This window comes from Sabethes cyaneus, chromosome 1 (genome assembly GCF_943734655.1).
Source record: "Sabethes cyaneus chromosome 1, idSabCyanKW18_F2, whole genome shotgun sequence".
NCBI lineage: Eukaryota > Metazoa > Arthropoda > Insecta > Diptera > Culicidae > Sabethes > Sabethes cyaneus.
In genome coordinates this window covers 113,778,243-113,795,669 of record NC_071353.1, presented here as the reverse complement: position 1 = coordinate 113,795,669, position 17,427 = coordinate 113,778,243, and the positions used below count along the sequence as shown (strand labels likewise).

Sequence of the window (17,427 nt, the reverse complement as noted above, 5' to 3'; positions counted from 1 at the left end):
TTGTCTCCAAAAACACCCACATGCAAAATTTTGGTTTCATTTGCTTGATTAGTTCTCGAGTTATGCATAAATTTGTGTTTCATTTGTATGGGAGCCCCCTCTTAGTGGGGGAGGGGTCTCTTACCATCATAAGAACCTTCTCTGGCCCCATAAACCTCTACATGCAAATTTTCACACCGATTGGTTCAGTAGTTTTCGATTCTATAAGGAACATCCCGATCTGTCTGTCGGGAATCCATTTTTATAGGTGTAGATAAAAGATAAAAATCAGCACTAGGTACAGATACACATGCTAATAAATCGTATTTGATGCGCAAAATTGGCATATCCGTACTATTTTGGAGGCGATATACGTGATTAGGAATAATTTTATGCGTTTTACGACTATATTAGTATTTTTGTACGATAAAATCCGATTAAGCGCGACTCGCTTCGTAGTGCTATACGATTTTGTGCTGAAAATCGTATGTATGTCAGTTATCAAAATTATATACGATAGAAAATCAACTTGAACCCACTTTATCAAGCTTTAGTTACGGTTTCGAGTTTGTTAAGAGATATTTACGATAATTTTCGTACATTGATATACGAGTTGGTGCTAGCTGGGTACGTTTCTCTAGTGGCCTATGATCAGTTTCATAAAACCGCTAATTAAATTATGAGCTCCACCAGAACTTTCTGATGACCGTTATAAAACTGCCTTCCGACCAAGTCGGTCGGAAGCTCTTGATAAGGTTTTTATAACCTCTAAGAATCAGTTAATAAGCTCAAGCAGTCTTATCACATCCTGCAGAAAGCAGTAATAGAACCGATTAAGCTTTTCGCTGCTTGATAGTTATCGGTAGTTATAATTTAATGGAGCTTTCGCTACAAAACTATAAAGCATACAGCTTGCTCAGGAAAAAAGTAAAATTAGTCCGCCGACTTTGTTAACTTGAAAATACATCCATTAGAGATGAAGGAAAGTTTTGCTGTAAGGTCATCCTGATCGATTTGGTTTGTAGCGACCATTATAAAATATCCCATAGAATAATTAATAAATTTTCCGCAGTCTCCGAAGTTGTGTGGCATTTGCGCATTAAATTTTTTTCATGAATATGACAGGTGGATAAAATCACCGCGCACTAGCGGGGCAAAAGTGCGAAGTTTAATTTCATGAAATTAGCACAGCAGTAGCTAACAAAACCATAATATCTTCAATCTGCGATGTGTTTTGGTAAAAAATATTCTTAACCGTTATGTGTTCGACAGGGTACCCGAGTACCTTTTCAGCTTTCAAAGTACGAAATTCTAAAGTTTTCTTTGATCAAGGATACTGAAACTCTGTGACATCTAAGAACTAATTGAATTGAAACTTTTCATAAAATAAGTTTTCATGTAGCACTTAAGGGGGTGGAATGGGGGGGCTTCGATTTTTTTTACCGCTTAAGTAAGTGCTCGACAAGGGTACCCGGATACCCACAAATTGAAACGCTTGTAACTTTGGCAATTTTTGACCGATTCGGACACTTTACCACCAAAAGATTCAGGAACTTATCTACTTCCAATGTGGTTATAACAGAGCCGGTAGTGGTTCATCTGGTTCCCGGAAATCAGGCAGTCCGAGGATGTGTTCCGGAATTAAAGAACTTTTTATATTTTTGGATGTAATTATAGTAATACGGGTGTCCAAAGTTCTTCCAATTACTCCGAAAGGTCATTCTTCATTGTTTTAAGACAATACAATGATATATCCTCGGAATGGCCATTCTGCGACAAGTTCCCGTGGGACCTCCTGTGGCCATAAAGCTGTTTGGTTTGCAACACTGGCAATATGGGTGTCTAAATTCATGAAATTACTCCAGAAGGTCATTTTTCATTATTTTGATTCTATCTGATGATTTTGCCACGGCATGGCCATTCCGGAACATATTCCCTTGGGGCTTCACAGTTGTCCAAAACCAAAAATATGTGCGCATTAGAGTTTTGAGTGGGAAAACTTGATTTTAGGTTTATGGAACCTTTGGGAGAGTTTCTTGAAATTGAAAGTTCTATCGTATGGTGAAATTCAAATTTTGAATAATCCCCCTAAAAGTGAAATAAAAAAATTATTTTTCTGCAGCTTCAATATAACACATTGATGAGTTCTGCAAAGTTTTAGAGCATATTATTACAAGAAATTTTGCTGAAGACCGTTACCTTCTATCTCTTCAGTGAAGATAGAAAAGTCCTATTTCTTATATGTGAATCTTCAAAATCAGTTTTTCTATTTTAGCTTTTTTTGTAGTTGTTGTATGATTTTTTCATGTTCTATAAAGTTGTACAAATAGTAAAAATAAACAACTTTGCCAAATGTAGTATACCACTATCTTTGCTTATTTAGGAGCTGTAAAACTTTTGTTATAATAAATACCCTAAATCTGACCCTGAATTACTCAACTATGCGCAAACAGATACAAATTACATTACATGAATCTGAAACTAAATAAAAAACTACAAAAAAGTCAGGAAGTTTCATTTGTATCCGTCTGCGCATAGTCGCGTAATTGGGGATCAAAATTAGGGTATTTTTTATATCAAAAGTTTTACAGTTCCTAAACAAGCAAAGATAGAGGTATACTACATTTGGCAAAGTTGTGTATCTTTGCTATTTGTACAACTTTATAGAACATGAAAAAATCATACAACAACTACAAAAAATGCTAAAATAGAAAAACTGATTTTGAAGATTCACATATAAGAAATAGGACTTTTCTATCTTCGCTGAAGAGATAGAAGGTTACGGTCTTCAGCAAAATTTCTTGTAATAATATGCTCTAAAACTTTGCAGAACTCATCAATGTATTATATTGAAGCTGCAGAAAAATAAATTTTTTATTTCACTTTTAGGGGGATTATTCAAAATTTGAATTTCACCATACGATAGAACTTTTAATTTCAAGAAACTCTCCCAAAGGTTCCATAAACCTAAAATCAAGTTTTCCCACTCAAAACTCTAATGCGCACATATTTTTGGTTTTGGACAACTGTGAAGCCCCACGGGAATATGCTCCGGAATGGCCATGCCGTGGCAAAATCATCAGATAGAATCAAAATAATGAAAAATGACCTTCTGGAGTAATTTCATGAATTTAGACACCCATATTGCCAGTGTTACAAACCAAACAGTTTTATGGCCACAGGAGGTCCCACGGGAACTTGTCGCAGAATGGCCATTCCAAGGATATATCATTGAATTGTCTTAAAACAATGAAGAATGACCTGTCGGAGTAATTGGAAGAACTTTGGACACCCATATTACTATAATTACATCCAAAAATATAAAAAGTGCTTTAATTCCGGAACACATCCTCGGAATGCGGATTTCCGGGAACCAGATGAACCACTTCCGGCTCTGTTATAACCACACTGGAAGTGGATAAGTTCCTGAATCTTTTGGTGGTAAAGTGTCCGAATCGGTCAAAAATTGCCAAAGTTACAAGTGTTTCAATTTGTGGGTACCCGGGTACCCTTGTCGAGCACTTAAAGGTGTTTTTTTTGTCGAACACATAACGGTTAATGTTAAACTGTATATAATTGAGTTTTTATGGCGGTTGATTTTACAATTTACGAAGGGAACGGTAAAAGAAAGTAATAAAACAAAGAGTCGATAGAATCTGACAGATTGAGGCCTGAAGAGAACCAGGCCTGAAGAGGAAAGATGAGGGGGTAAGGGAGGGTCATAGGAAGCAATGCTTAAGATGTTGTGTACCACAATCTTTTATCCAAACTGAGGGATTCAACGGATTGAACCAAGCTGTAATCGGAGCATTACAGCCGGATTCGAACTCACTCCTCCCACCAGGACATGTGGCTCGCCGGTGGCAATGATCCTTTGAACCACAGAGGTGCTGGACAAAAGATTTCACAACCCCCTTATTAAGCGTGCGACGTATTACGAACTCTACCAACACTTGGCAGGTTGAGTTATTGCGCTCTTCGCACTCAATTGGACTGCACAGTTATAAAGTGCAACCTTCAAAACTGTGATGAAAAGTGTGCTACTAATAATATCGCTAGTAGTCTTATATCGATAATACCATCAAACTTTATCGTCATGGAAGAATATCGAAAATTGGAGGGTTTAAAGTGAAATCTTCTTCTTGGCTTGTTATTATTTTAACATTTTTGTTCAATGTCTTACGTATTTTTGCTTATACTGCCATATTATCGTTATTAATTATTAGCGATAAGAAAACTTTATCAATAATCGTTATAGATTTTGATCGGCATTTCCCACCATTACAACTCTCACATCTGAGCTGACATTTGATTTAGCAGTGGCGCCAGTGCCAGTTGTAGGAAAAGCAAATAGTATTTAATTTTTCATTTATTTCACATATGCTGCATATTTGTTCAAGTTATGAATTATGTATTTAGAAACTATTTTTATATTATTCTTAGCATCGATAACAACTCTATGTAAGTATTAGAATTCAAATAGGAATCAACCAAGATTCATGGTTTTTTCTCACGAAATTTTGCCAACTTTTCTCGCCTACAAATGTGTGACTGAACAAGTGTGTTCAAAATCCAACTTTCAATGCAAAGAGCAATATTTTCAGACATAAATTGTGCCTCTTCCTCCGTTTACTGTAGAAACCTTCGACAGTTGGCCTATTCCATTACGGAGAATAAAACCTTTGTTATTTAGTATAACAAGGGTAAAAATGTAGTTTCAAACACATTTTTGTTGTTTTCCGCACAAACCGAAATTTCATTTTATTTCAAACTGATTGTGGTCGGTGTTAAGTCAGACTGAACCAAGTGACAAAAATCTGATTTCGAGAAAAACGAAGTCAAAGTTTGCTGCTGTGTAGTTTAAAGCGACTTGGTCCGGTCTAATTTAACACCGACCATGTATGATTGAAATGAAAATATTTATTGTTATATCGATGTTAAACTCAATTTGAAAATACTTTACTCACAATTCTTTTTTGCACGGATTTTTTTTACACGGATTAACTTTGCACGACTTTTTTAGCACGGTTTCTCGAAATAACACGGTTTTTCGAAAATTTCGCCAAAAACAGTTGTACATGCAATTCTTTTTTTAAACGGATTTTTTACGCGGAATTTTTTTTCACGGTTTCTCGAACATATAAAACCAGAGGTAATTGACACCGCAATCAAACCATTATAAAATTCAAGTAAAACCAAGTGGCTTTAGAATTGTTACTAGGGTAGTGTAAACCTATCTAGTTTTATAACAGTTTTATGGCCGTTTTATCCTTTTATTGGTCGAGTATCGTTGAATTACAAGTTCTATGATCGATTTACGATTGAGAAACAAGTGTCGGACGGAAACTAGATGTGAGACTATCTAATATAGTGTGTCGTGTGGTGATAGTTTGATTGTCAAAACACTCGGGCGCCAACCGAGAGAGTATGGGTTAGAATCCCACTTACCAATTAAACTACGCAATATATTTTTCGCCTCATATCGAAGTTTCACAGTTTCATCCAGTCTACCATTCTTCTCACCAAACGCTCCCCCACTTAAAGAAAGTAGTTTACGTTGGACCGTGACAGAATCAAAAACAAATAAAATAGAAAAACTTAATATTTATTTTAACATCTTGTTTAACGCTAGTAAAGAGCAAAACAGTGTGGTTGACGATACAAAAATTACCGAATTTTGGAAAACAGAAAAGTTTTGAAATTTTTATGAAATGAAACTGTGGTAATTTGACGCAGAAATGATGGAAACATTGGTCAGATGGTAAAGGATTGACGGATTTATCAGATGGTTATTGGTCAGTAAAGTTGGTAATGGTCTAATCGTTTTGCAAGTGTGCCATTCTGAAGACACGTATGTTTTTTTGCTAGCTTTTTCATGTAACCTATTTTCTCCATTAGATCTTTGAAACGAACTTCAAAACAGCCTAAGAAATAAAAGCATGGAACTATACATAAATACACTCTATCAGCACACTCTTCACTGAAAAGGTGCTTGTCATGGCCGTCGTCGTCTTGTCATTGACCTGATCTCACTTTGTGATTTGTTATCAGAAAGGTTTCATCGTCTATACGCACAGGCCGATGCATGCAAAATTATTATTCCGCCATCGACTATACACTCTTTGAGTTATCATTTTTGATGAATGTTGTTTCCTATACGTTTAAAAGCCAAGGGGTCTGTTTAGATTTTCAACCAAACTTTTTAGTGGTTATGTTAATTGTATTATCATGGGCCATTTATTGTCGTCAAAGAAATTATAGGATTTTTTTAACAGCTGCTAATGACTTTGGAACACTTAGAATTTTTCATTCTCCACGCAAAGCGGTAAAAACATTTTTTAATAATAAGGAATAAATGCAATATATCTTCCTCTCGTTTGATCGCACCATCTCAAAAATAGAAAAAAAACTGTCAGCGCAGATTAGAAAAACAAAAATGCCATTCCAAAAAACTTCTCAGACCCTATACTCAGCTTAACCATTTTACAGACATTTTTCCATCACCATCGAGTTCGGCAGACACTCAACGCACCTACACAGGCCAATTAAAATCCCTCAAATAGGTTACTGTTTCGTTCTCCTCCTTCCCCTGTAAACATACAACCCTGCTGCTGCTGCTGTTGCTGCCGGTTGGCAAATTGATGAGGCTGCTAAATATGTTAAATGACAATTGCCTTATATGAAGCATAGCGAAAGCGAAATCCCATAGACGACCGACCGACCCCGAGCGTCGTCGTGTTGCTTGCTTGTTGTATATTAGTTGATAGACCGAAAATTTCCCCCTGATCCTGTCCTCGGCCCTGGCACTGGCACCGGGCCCGGCCGGGACGTGAGGGTCGTTTACCGTATCTTCGTTCTGTTGTGCCCATTCCATCATGGTCAATAAATTACAAGAAAGCAGAGGAAAACGACACATTTTCTATAGACCGACAATCGTTCAATTCCATCCATTCCGTCGCGCTCTTCCCTCTTGGTAATCTTTAACAAGAGGTTTTTTTTCTCATGTTCTGTGTCTTAGCTTCCGAGAAGATTTCCAAAATTGAAACCCCGCCGGACCGAACAGAAACAGGCAGATGTTCTCGGTTCTGTTTTTGAGACTAGCAAACTAAATAGTAAGAATAGCCGTGAGCAATGGAGTCACGTTCCGTCGTTAAATAACTCCAGGCGAGGCTGGATTTAGTTCGGGTTCTGTTCAACTTTGGTCTGTACGTATGTATGTGTTCGAGCTCGTACGCAGCATGTCTAACACTCTCTTCACGTATAAGTATCAACAAACTTCCTCCGCTCGAATGAACCCGGCACCCGGATGGAACCGGAAGTTTTAAGCTGGTACAATGATGATTTCAATCAATACCCGCAGGGGAGTTATAACGACAATTCTATAGCCTGTACGCTAGTGTACTCCTAATGGGACTGGAAATTTATTGACGCATGATGCAAAGGGCTCGCCGCATCGTATCGTCGTCGTCGTTTGCGTCCCATTAGTGTCAATCCTTCTTCCGTTTGAAAGAGGATCCGATCTATTCAACCCACAGCAGCAGGAATCTCCAGGATACGTATTCCGACGAACGAGGACCGACGACCGACCAGCAAGCAATGGTACAACCAGGCAGCCACGCTGGGCAAGGACCGATCCCATAATCGAGTAATGCACACACGACTGAAGTTTTTATGAGTTGATGGTTTGTTTTTGTTGCTGCTGTGTCGTACCGCCGTCGGACGTGGTGGATTCGGATTTGCTCTATCAAATACGGCGACGATAACGATGAGGACGACGACGATGGTTCGTGAGAAGATTAATAGGTCCTGACTCTTTTCGTCGGGGAAAATTCCACAGCATTTCCTGAACATTACAAAGCTTCTCGATGGGGTACAACTGCTTTTAACTTACTGACAGCTTTGCTGTGTATGGGAAAAAAATAGGTAGGTATCAATTGCCTTACGGTGTAAATAACAGATCGTCGGTTTTGTTGAAAGAACCCTTCCGGTTTTGTCAGTGATTTTGCTGTACTAATAGTCGGCCAGCCAGCCAGCCAGGTTGGGTCTTGTTTTCTTATCAATACCATGAAACATTCCACATCGATTATCAATGAAATTTGTATCCTCGATGAGACCGGATCTGAAGTTGGATGTTTACGGAACCGTTCGTTTCCGACCGACAACAGTGGTGCGGAATGTATAGGACGTTTGTTGCCTTTTGTATTCCCTTTGACATTTCAGATCATTTAACGTATGCATGGGCACGTTTCTGGTAATTCCGGACCCTGTATAAGTCGGGGCTGCCCCCCGCAGTGGCCGGCGCTTCCGACGGCGGGTCGCCGGCAACACTCGCGGCCTGTGGCCGTCTCCCGCAGAATTATTTAACTGAAATGAATTGAGACCCCTCAGCCCTGTGGTAGGGGGATAAGGACTCTCATACAAGTAAAACAGAAGTTTTTGCGTAACTCAAAAACTAATCGAACTCGAGAAATTTTAGATTCTTTCATAAAACATTTATCAATAACAAGACCACCAAAAACTATCAATACCAAAACTATCAATACCAAAACTATTGATAGTTTTTGGTGGTCTTGTTATTGATAAATGTTTTATGAAAGAATCTAAAATTTCTCGAGTTCGATTAGTTTTTGAGTTACGCAAAAAATCTGTTTTATTTGTATGAGAGTCCTTATTCCCCTACCACAGGGGTGAGGGGTCTCAAACCGTCATTGAAAAATATCCTGCCTCCAAAACCCCCCACATGCCAAATTTGGTTCCTTTTGCTTGATTATTTCTTGAGTTATGAGGAAATTTGTATTTCATTTGTATGGGAGCCCCTCCTTCTAAAAAGGTAAGGGGTCCTAATTCATCATAGAAAAAATTCATGCCTCCAAAAACACCCACATGCCAAATATGGTTCCATTTGATTATTTAGTTCTCGAGTCATGAGGAAATTTGTATTTCATTTATATAGGAGCCCCCCTCCTAAAGTGGGGAGGGGTTTCAAGTCACCATAGAAAAAATTCTTATCTCCAAACACACCTACATGTAAAATTTTATGCATGCCAAATATGGTTCCATTTGCTTGATTAGTTCTCGAGCTATGCAGAAATTTGTGTTTCATTTGTATGGGAGACCCCCCTCTTTGTGGGGGGGAGGGTCTTATCATAAGAACCTTCCCTGGCCCCAAAAACCCCTGTATGCAAATTTTTACGCCGATCGGTTCAGTAGTTTTCGATTCTATAAGGAACATAGGGACAGACAGACAGAAATCCATTTTTATAGGCATACTAGCTGACCCGACAAACTTCGTATTGCCACAAATTAACCTGTGTTGTGCATAAAGCATGAATCTCGGATGATCTTTGTCACAATCTCGAGTTTTGCAAGCCCCCTAGTGGGCGGCGCTTCCGACGGCGGGTCACCGGCAACACTCGCGACCGTCTCGTCCTGAATGATCTAGTATTAATATATATAGTTTTTGTGGTCTTGTATTGACTAATGTTTTATGGAAGAGTCTCGAATTTCTCGAGTTCGATTAGTTTTTGAGTTTCGCAAAAATTTCTGTTTTATTTGTATGAGAGTCCATATCCCCCTACCACAGGGGTGAGAGGTCTCTAACTATCGTAAAATAAATTCAAGACTCCAAAATCTCCCACCTGCCAAATTTGGTTCCATTTGCTTGATTAGTTCTCAAGTTATAAGGAAATTTGAATTTCATTTGTATGGGAGCTCCCCTCATAAAAGGGGAAGGGGTCGTAATTCACCATAGAAAAAATTTCTGCCATCTAAAACTCCCACATGCCAAATTTGGTTCCATTTGATTGATCAGTTCTCGAGATAAGAGGAAATTTGCATTTCATTTGTATGGAAGCCCACCCTCTTAAAGGGGAGATGGGCCATAACTCGCTTTCTAAAGAAGAGAGGGGTCTCAATTCACCATAGAAAAAAATCTTGCGTCCAAAACCACTTACATTTCAAATTTGGTTCCATTTGCTTGATTAGTTCTCGAGTTATGAGGAAATGTTTTTCATTTGTATAGGAGCCCCCCACCCTCTTAAAGTGGGGAAATCCATAGAAAATATACCATAGAAAATATTCTTGCCTACAAAAACACCCACATGATAAATTTGGTTCCATTTGCTTGATTAGTTCTAGAGTTATGAGGAAATTTGTATTTCGTTTGTATGAGAGCCCCCCCTCTTAAAAAGGTAAGGGGTCCTAATTCATCATAGAAAAAATGGTTGCCTCCAAAACCACCCACATGCCAAATATGGTTCTATTTGCTTGATTAATTCTCGAGTTATGAGGAAATTTGAATTTCATTTGTATAAGAGCCCCCCCTCTTAAAGTGGGCAGGGGTCCCAATTCATCATAGAAAAAATTTTTGTCTCCAAAAACACCCACGTGTCAAATTTCGTTCCATTTGCTTGATTAGTTCTCGAGTTATGAGGAAATTTGTATTTCGTTTGTATAGGAGCCCCCCCTTTTAAAATTGGGAAGGAGTTCTAATTCACCATAGAAAATATTCATGCCCTAGAAAACTTTCACATGCCAAATTTGGTTCCATTTGCTTGATTAATTCTTGAGTTATGAGGAAATTTGCATTTCATTTGTATAGGACCCCCCCTTCCTAAAGCGGGGAGGGGTCCCAATTCATCATAGAAAAAAATTTTGTCTCCAAAAACACCCACGTGCCAAATTTTGTTCCATTTGCTTGATTAGTTCTTGAGTTATGAGGAAATTTGTATTTCGTTTGTATAGGAGCCCCCCCTCTTAAAGTGGGGAGGGGTCCTTATTTACCATAGAAAATATTCTTGCCCTCGAAAACTTTCACATGCCAAATTTTGTTCCATTTGCTTGATTAGTTCTTCAGTTATGAGGAAATTTGTATTTCATGTGTATAGGATCCCCCCTCCTAAAACGGAGAGGGGTCCCGATTCATCATAGAAAAAATTTTTGTCTCCAAAAACACCCACATGCCAAATTTGGTTCCATTTGCTTGATTAGTTCTCGAGTTATGAGGAAATTTGTATGGAAGCCCCCCCTTTTAAAGAGGAGAGGAGTTATAATTCCCCTTATAAAGAGAGCAGGGGTCTCAATTTACCATAGAATAAATTCTTGTCACCGAAAACACCCACATGCAAAATTTTGTTCTATTTGCTTGATTAGTTGTCGAGTTATGCAGAAATTTGTGTTTCATTTGTATGGGAGCCCCCCCTCTTAGTGGGGGGAGGGATCGCTAACCATCATAAGAACCTTTCCTGGCCCCAAAAACTCCTGTATGCAAATTTTCACGCCGATCGGTTCAGTAGTTTTCGATTTTATAAGGAACATTCGCAGACAGACAGAAATAAATTTTTATAAGTATAGATCTGTATGGGAGCCCCCTTTCTTAGTGGGGGGAGGGATCTCTAACCATCATAAGAACCTTAACTGGCACCAAAAACCCCTACCACTTTTTCTCAAACACCGTTCCGCAATAATCGACATGTCTCGAGTTACGATTTTTCAAAAAATACATTCGTCCGTTTTAGAAATTGGTCTTGAATCGTAATGGTCCATTCACCTGTGAAAAAAAAACATGAAAATAAAAATTTTGCATTCCAAAAAACCGTTCTCTCGGTGTAATTGATGGTTATAATACAGTTTTACGCTCTGCAGAAAACTTACGGAATATTGCATTATAAATAATTTTGCTGAAGACAGTAAGAAAAACCTACTGCAAGCTACTTTGCTGAAGACCTTAACCATCAATTCAGCCGAACGAACTAATCACATTATTTCACAAACCATCGACGGCATTTCTATGTCAGATTACTACAGTATCATGTAGTAAAATTGTTGAGAAGTCTGTGCTGTGAATTTTGTTTGTAATTTTTTAACCCTAAGTAAGCGTATGGGTAAGTTAAACGAAATCAGTTAATCCACCATTGCCAAGATAAACACAAATTCTACGATTGTTTCAGGCTGTACCAACTGTACCTAGAGGGTGAGAAGGTTTTGAAGACTAGTGATAATGAAAAAATCTCAAAATATAAACACATCGTTTTCGATACAGTAAATACAATTACTAACTGACTACTGTTCCATTTTTCATTCTTCCTTTTTCTTATTTAATTCTTCCATTCTTATATTCTGCCAGTCATTCAGTCTTCCGTGTTTCTGTTTTTGGATTCCTAGATATATGGATTCTTAGATTATTGGTCTTTTCTTTGACGATATTCTATTCCTCCATTATCTAATTCGTCCATTTTTCCAGTCTTCCATATTTATATTTTTCCAATCTTTAATTTTTTCATTTCTCCTTTTTGACCATTTTTATGTTCTTGGACTCTTAAATACTTGGAGTCAATACCTCTAGTCAGTACTTGGACTCTTTCCGGGCCCCTTTTGAACTGTTCGAAATCCAATTTTTGGACTCTGCCTTGGAGTTTACTTGAACTCGTCTTGGACTTGAATTCTTGGATTGTTTCGGATTCTTCCGGGATTTGGACTCATTTCGAACTCTTTTTCAACTATTTTGGGACTTCTTTTGGATTCTTGCTTGGATTAGTTTTGAACTCTTTTCAGACTCTTTTGACACATTTGGACTCTATTTGATCCTTTTTTGCCTCTTACAATGATTCTTTTTTGACTCTTTTTTAACTTTATTTGACCCCTTGATTCTCTCTTTGCACTTTTTTGTCTCTTTCTTTGGCATTGTCTTAGACTCTCGCTGGATCTTGTGTTGTTTCACTTTCATTCATTTTCTGAATTTTTTGAGTCTTTTTCACTTTACTTAATTCTTTCTTTAATTATTTTTTGCTTTTTGTTTCTCTAATTCACCTCTTCTTTGACTCCTTCCTGTATCTTTCTTTGGCTCTTTTTTCATTTTTAAGATTTTTTTTGATTCTTTCTTTGTTTTCTATCTCTTATATTTTTTTTCTAGATTCTCGTTGGACTGTTTGAACTTTTAATAGTTTTAGACATTTCTAGATACTTTTTGGAATCTTTCTTTCACTCCATCGACTATTTCGTTGACTCTTTTTTGACTCTATTTGGCTTTTTTTAGCTATTTTGCTGATTCTTTATTTAATCCCTTCTTTGATTCTTTTCTTGGCTCTTTCTTAGACTGTTTCGAGTGCTCTTTCATGTACTCCTTTTTGACTCGTTGTATGACCCTTTCCTTGGCCCTTTCTTAGACCTTTCTTTGACTTATTTTTGAATTCTTTCTTTGACTCTTTATTTGAACCTTTCTTTGACTCTCTTTTGACTTCATTTGACTGCGTTCTAGACTCTTTCTTTTACTCTTCCTTTGGCTCTGTCTTAGACCCTCGCTGGACCTTTCTTTGTCTCTTTCTTTAGCCCTTTTTAGTCTATTTCGACTGTATTTGACCTCTTCTCTGACTCTTAATTTCACTCTTTCACTTCTTTGGCTTTTTCTTTTGACTGTGATTCTTTCTTTGACTTCTTTTGGACTATTTTTGACTCTATTTGACCCTTTCTTTGACTCTTTCTTTTGCTGTTTCATAAATATTTTCGCTGGTTCTTCCGTTGACTCTTTCTTCAACTCTTTTGACTCGTTACGTGCCGCCTTCTTATACCCTTTCTTCAACTCTTTTTTTTACTTTTTCTTTCACTTATTTGACACTTTCTTCTATTCTTTATTTGACTCTTTTTTGTCTCTTTGGACTTTTGGTGAACCCTTTCTTCGACTCTTTTATCTCTATTTTACGCTTTTTTTACTTCTTTGACTCTTTTTTTGATTTGTCCTTTGATATTTTTTTTTGATTCTTTCTTTGGCTGTCTGATTCTATTTTTGCATCTTTTATGATTCTTTCTTTGACTTTTTTGATTCCTTATTTGACCCTTTTTTTACTTTTTGTTTTGCTCGTTCTTAAACTATTCCGCTGAATCTTTCTTTGACTCCTTAACTCTTTCTTTAACTCATTTTCGACTCATTCCGTGACTCTTTCAAAAACTTTTTCTTTAATTTTTTCTTAAACTCTTCTTTGGCCTCTTGTTTGATTCACTATTTGACTTCTTGTTTGACCCTTTCTTTTACTCTTTCCTAAACTTTTTCGCTGGATCTTTATTTGACTCTTTTTTAACTCTTGACTCGTTCCGTGCCTCTTTTTTAGATCCTTTCTTTGACTATTTCTTTAACTCTTTTTTTGACTTTGACTCTTTCTTCTATTTTTGACGTAGACCTACGTCTTACAGCAAGCTTTGGGATAGGGTGTCATTCCAAAAAATCGAAAAATGCGAGCGTGACGAAAAATGGAAGATTTTGAGCGCTAATTGTGTAGCGGTTTCCAGATCGATTTGAAATATTTTTACGCCAATCGATCGGAAAATCTTCTACGCATCTACACCAATAATGATACCTACTGATTTCAAAGTGCGTACTACTGAAAAATTGAAAATAATGAAGCATTATGCAACTGCGAATCCTCGCTTCGTGACTGGTTGAAAGTTTCTTGACGATGATCTAAACCTATAATAATTTGATATCTATGCCTGGGAAGTAAGCCAAAACAAGTGACAAAGTTTCCTCATCTCAACAAGATTTCTTAACGCCGCGATCAAACCTAGACCATTTTGATGTCCTTGCTTGGGAAGTACGCCAGAATAAGTGACAAAGCCCCCTCGTGCCAAAAAATTTTCTTTCGAACGCGATTAAACCTTGTCCAATTTGATGTCTGTATTAGGGAAGTGTGCCAGGAAAAATGACTAAAGCCCATTATCTCAACAGATTCTTCAACATTATCTTCAACAGAAAAGCAAATTCTTTACGGCGAGTCGATTAAGTCTAGGCGAATCTGAAATCTGTGTTAGAAAAGTGCGTTACAGCTGTGGTGTTCGGTAATAAATTAATTCCGTATGGATCCGCATGTTTGATGTTTCATTGGAAGTGTAGTGAAAAGATGTGCTGTTGATAAAATAGGATTGAATTGTCCAAATCCCTTCAGCGTGGTGAAACGATTGGCAATATAATCTTCAATTTCTGTAAGGTAACAGGAGAGCAATAGTGTGTGTTCTAAATTTTGCTCAATTATTTCCAAATGCACGTAGAAATAACTCTGAGATGTACATCGAGGATTGGACGTATACAATGTTACTACTTTGATAAATGTTACATACAACGCATGTAGCATGTATTTATGCTGCATATAGTATGTATACTATGTATCTCCTTCCAGTTGGCTCCGAGGTATGACGCTGGCCTAATAAGCCAGTCGTCGTATGTTTGAATCTCGACTGGGAGAAGCTGTTAGAGTTAATAGGATCGTAGCAACTGGCCCTACAATTGTCCTGTACTCTAACAGCTGGCTGCGAAGTCTGTCGTATCTGTCGTAAAACCGAAGGCCAAGTTTCGATAACGGAATGTCGTCGCCTTGCTGCTTTGCTTTATAGTATGTATACATGAAGAATCGAATGATTACATGCATGGATACATGCTACTATCACTACAAAGAGACTTTTACGTAGTCCGACGTCAACTACATATGCGGTCGTACCTTGTACACAACCCCTCTGATTTTTATTTTTTAATTGACTTTGTCTGGCCATTTCTTAGACCCTTTCTTTCACTCTTGTTTTTTATTTTTTATTTGTCTCTTTTTTGCCTTTATACGACTCTCTGTTTCACCCGTTCTGTGACTCCTACTTTTATTCTTTCATTCCGTGCCTCTTTCTTCTTCAACTCTATCCTCAATAATATGGGATAAGATTTCCCAATTCGGGATAAGATCCCGAGAGATAAAAATATTAGGAGAAACATTCAGAGGCATTCAGAGAGATGAAGAGATCATCGATAAATGCAAAATAAAGCAATTAAAAAGTGACAAAAAGATTATTGAAAGGAACAATAATATGAAAGAGAGAAATAAAAAACATAATTGAACGCAAACGTAAGAAAAAAGGATCGGTAAGAGAACAAATCGACTGCTGAGTAAGAGATAGTAGTTCTACATTGAATATATTTCTCTCACAGACGGTTGAAAGATAAAGAAACATACAATTAGAATATCAATGAAAGATGGACTGATACTGATAAAGAGAGAGAAATAGCTGATCACTAGCTGAGTGCCCGATTTTACTCAGTTGAATATGTTGAATAAAATATGTTTAATATGTTGAATAAAATAGTTTTTCATTTTAAGAAATGGGTCTTCGCATTGGGTATGAAATGGGGAAGGCAAGTAGGAAAAAGCGCCTAAGCCATCCCAAGCCCCTACCTAGCGCCTCCACGTGGCCATACCTGGAAGTACTTCAATTTGTATAATTGAACAGCCAAGCTAGGAGGTGCGGAGTCTTGTGGTTTTCAGGTCCTAACCTTACAAATGTAGTTTTAGGTGCCCATTGAACCACATGACTTTATTTTCAAGTATTATATGATTTAAACTAATATTTTTTTGGCAAATTAATCTATTTTCAGAGAGCGGAATAAGGCGCTATACCCTTGGCCAATTGCAGCCTGGCTTCTGGTCTGAATGCCATTAGTTTTTCCCTGAGGGTCGCGTGTATCACTTAACCTTTATTAGCAAAGATACTCCCAACGTCTGTAAATAAATCATTATCTATGTATATGGGAAGCGTTTGGTACGGGAGGACCACGCTTTCTTCCTTCCTCTTAATTTCAAGGAGTTTAATGGAATTAGGTATTTATTCTGGTTCCACTTGATTCCTTGGAATTCTCTCTGCGGTACATGCTGCGCAGATGGCCTGGCCGTTGAAAAGAAAAATGATTGATTCAAGTAATCGTCATTTTCCAGGCAGCCTTCAAGAATTGGCTGCGCTGGTGTGAGATTAGATTAGATTAGGTTAGATTATGAAATGGGTTTTCGCAATAAAAATTAAAACAGTCGCTCCGTGTAACCTAGAATAGCATTTTTGTACAATGTTTCATGTTTAGTAAGAAGACTAGCTCTAGAACTCTAGCTCTAGTTCACATTCCGTTGAAGTTGCATACTCTAGTCTCACTATATTTGGCCTGTGGATGTATCCTGAAATTCAAAGTGTCAATTCGACAGTGCAATCAAACAGTCGTATTTTCTAGACGTCGATCACATATGAAACTAGGCCAACATATGAAACACTGACTGACTTGATTTGCGCAAAAAAAACTTTCCTCCGCGCCGGAAATTTCCCAGCACGAGTCTACGCGGCGGGTTGGTGGTGTTGTTCCGAACAACAACAGCCCTCCGGCAAACTGAAATGCCTGCCTGCCTGCCAGCCAGCCAGCCAGCGAATCGATGACAATTCCAATCGTATCAGCTCGAATCGAGCACAGTTCGGTGCTATCGGTGCTCTACTCTTGTGCCCCCGTGTATAATCGGCTTGGCATCCGAATCGCAAAAGTGGAGTCACTGAAATATGTCTGTCAAGCAGCTTCGCAACGGATGCGATATAAAGGCAATCGACACCGACTCTGGAGGACTAGTTGGTGGAGACAGAATGGATGGGCGAGGGGAAATAAATATC

The 17,427-nt window shown here is 37.8% G+C and overlaps 1 protein-coding gene across 4 annotated transcripts in view; it reads left to right on the top strand.

The window, feature by feature from the left end:
• The window catches only part of LOC128732307 (ephrin type-B receptor 1), a 232,992-nt gene that overhangs the window by 148,448 nt on the left and 67,117 nt on the right, over positions 1-17,427 (top strand). The gene's annotated exons all lie outside the window — the stretch shown is intronic.